This window comes from Lepisosteus oculatus, unplaced genomic scaffold, assembly GCF_040954835.1.
Source record: "Lepisosteus oculatus isolate fLepOcu1 unplaced genomic scaffold, fLepOcu1.hap2 HAP2_SCAFFOLD_42, whole genome shotgun sequence".
Classification (NCBI taxonomy): Eukaryota; Metazoa; Chordata; class Actinopteri; order Semionotiformes; family Lepisosteidae; genus Lepisosteus; species Lepisosteus oculatus.
This window is the reverse complement of record NW_027167956.1, coordinates 250,154-253,111: the sequence shown is the minus strand read 5'-3', so window position 1 is coordinate 253,111 and position 2,958 is coordinate 250,154.

Sequence of the window (2,958 nt, the reverse complement as noted above, 5' to 3'; positions counted from 1 at the left end):
GGTTATCGAGAGCATATTCCGAATACGGCTTTGGCCAGTTGTACTGTGAACTGCGAGGACCGTATCTTATCCTGAACTGGCTGTGCGAATACCGTCCTCTGCTGGCAGAAGGAATAGATTACAACGGCACTGTATTGGCGATTAGTCCTATTGCTAGAATATTGAAACAACAAGGAGTCCGCGGAGTCAAGCAATGCTGAATAAACAAGTACCTGAAATTCAATAGGATTTTGTGTATTGATTACAAATAGGTGTGGAATTCTCATGTACAGTGGTATTCATGGATTCCTTACACAAGCAGCAGTTGTTATGATGCTTTCGTAATCTGAATATAAATCTGTTATCTACTTAAAACTGTAATTATTGAATAGATTAATGTCTTTGAAATGCTTCATTAACTGGGCAGTTTCCATGTTTGGAAATGTTTTTATTTTGATTGCTGATTGCTAGATACTGTATGTTTAATAGGCATGCTGTTAATATTTTCTACAAGAGCCAAATAAGACAGTTATGCTGTAGTAAGTTCTATATAAGTTATATAACATAAGTTATATTTTGTTCTGAGGTCAATTTGAATCTCATACTAAATAACTGGTGTCCTTTTATCTGAGAAACACTACCTGATTGATCACCTGATGCCTAGAAATTAGCATGCACAGTAGCCCAGCGTTTAGCATTGCTAGCTCACAGTGCTGAGGCCCTGGGTACACTTCTGGACCTGGGGTGCTATCTGTATGGAGCTTGTATGTTCTCCCCATGTTTGCATGAGTTTGCTTTGGGTGCTCCGGCTTCCTCCCACAGTTCAAAGAACTACTGGTAGGTTAATTGGCTTCTGGGATAATTGGTGAGTGTCTGTGTCTTCCCTGCATTGGACTACCATCCAGTCCCAGGTATCTCCTGCTTATTACTTTCTGAGGCTCTGGCTCCCCCGTGCCCAGCGACCCCCTGACCCCCTGACCCTGAATTGGATGAAGCGGTTAGAAAATGGGTGGTTTCTGTTATGCTCTGGTCATGCTCTGCCATAGCAACAACTTGTAAAAAATGCAGATGCTAGGATTTAACTCAAAGAAGGAGCTCAGATCACTGTGTTGGCATCACTGTACAGGTGTCCGGTGTGTTTTAGAACATATGTTAAAATCTTATTTACTAACTTCTAGACTTTTTACCCCCCATATCAGTCTGCAGGTGCACAGTGGTCTGTGGACACCCTCCTTGCTCTGTCGTAAAAGAGGAAATAAAAAGCAACTGGTTTTGACTTTAATGCACTGAGACTGTGGAACTCACAGAACTCTCTTGTCAGAAAGGCAGCTTCTAACAGCTTTTAAGTGAAGACTAAGAACACTTTTCTATTTTATTAAAATAGATTATATATGTTTTGTTTAAATATATGTTATAAATTTTAAAACGACAGCTCGTATAAGCTTGTATTTTTACCTTTCGATCATTTTTAGAATTGCTTTGAGTTGCTTTTACCATGATAAACAGTACAACATATGAGGTGTTGAACTTGTCTAAAGTTTTAAAGCGCTTTATGACGTAAAGTGTGATGACAGTCCTTGGCGGTCTATGTAACAATTCTTCTTGAAGTAGGTCATCGGGCCAACAGTATACAAACATTACAGCTCAAGTGCTTTTGTATCTGAACGCTTTTAGGTAAGTTATTTAGCAGCTGCGGTATTAATAATGATTTTAATGGCAAATTCAATTGCAGGTAAAATAAAAATGGCGGATAACTTTCTTTCTAGCTTCGTGAAGCGGTCGCGCTATATTATACATATATACCATAATAAGAAACATAATATGTACAGTAGAATTTTTCACTTTAAGCTGGCATTATCCAGAACCGGGTCAGGGCCCGGACCCGGACCGTGCAGTGTGGTCCGCCGGCCTTCTAAAGATGTTTAGGAGATCGAGGCGCCCTTGGATTTGATTAGAAACTTGCATAATTTCTTAACTTGACCCCATTATCTTAAAAAAAACGGCCAGGCCAAGACCAAAGCATGAAGGCTGCGAGGATCGGGGGACTCTCATTTTTGGTCACAGCGTACAGTAGTAGATCAGTAACCTCTGTTTATCGTGATAACCTTTAATTATTTTCCAGTACTTTTTTAAATGATAAAACACATTGTCTCGCCAGTTTTGCTAAAGATACGGTTTTAGTGTTTACGCATAAATTTGTAAGCCGTAGGTTTAAATCTCGTGGTCTTATTTTCTGCATTTCCATCGTAAGGGAAGGCGCTCGTTTGCGATTTACGCGCTGAATATTGTAAGCAGAGGAGCCTTAAGGCACAGCCTCGCCTTAACACCATCGTTTGCATTGTCATTGTCATCCAGAAAAGCAGTCGTAAGAAAATGAATCTGTGGCGGCTCCGAACATTAAAAAAACTATATCTAGACTGCAAATACATCCCAATCTTACTATCAACACGTTTTAAGACCCCTCTCCTTTCCACCGGTATACAAGCTAAGAGAGAAATATTGGAAATCCCATCTGAAGTAGCCCTCGTCTCACCTTCGGAGCTGTGAGCGATGGGGATCATAATTAAAAGGGGTACAGTTACTTTGAAAATGTGTATGTGATACTTAAATTTAAATAAAATAAAAAGATAAATTATATAACACAGACTGCTATCTATGTCCATGTGTTTAAGACGTATGAATCGGTTTTAAAACAGGCACACCCCTTCTCACAAATCCGACTGGAGTCTCAGTCCGTCGTCGCGATGAATTAGGAGCTCAGATGTAGGCTAAGTGATTGCAATTTACTTATTTAAAAGAACCACTTCAAATCAAAAGGGAGACATTTTGTAATGGTAGTTATCGTATTATAGTATACGATAACTGTATACGTAGTATACGTAATTGTAGATATACAGTACATAAAGGGTATGAATAGGTGTGAGCTTTTACTGTATATTTAATATTTTATCTGACCCACTTGTAGAAACCGCCTACTCA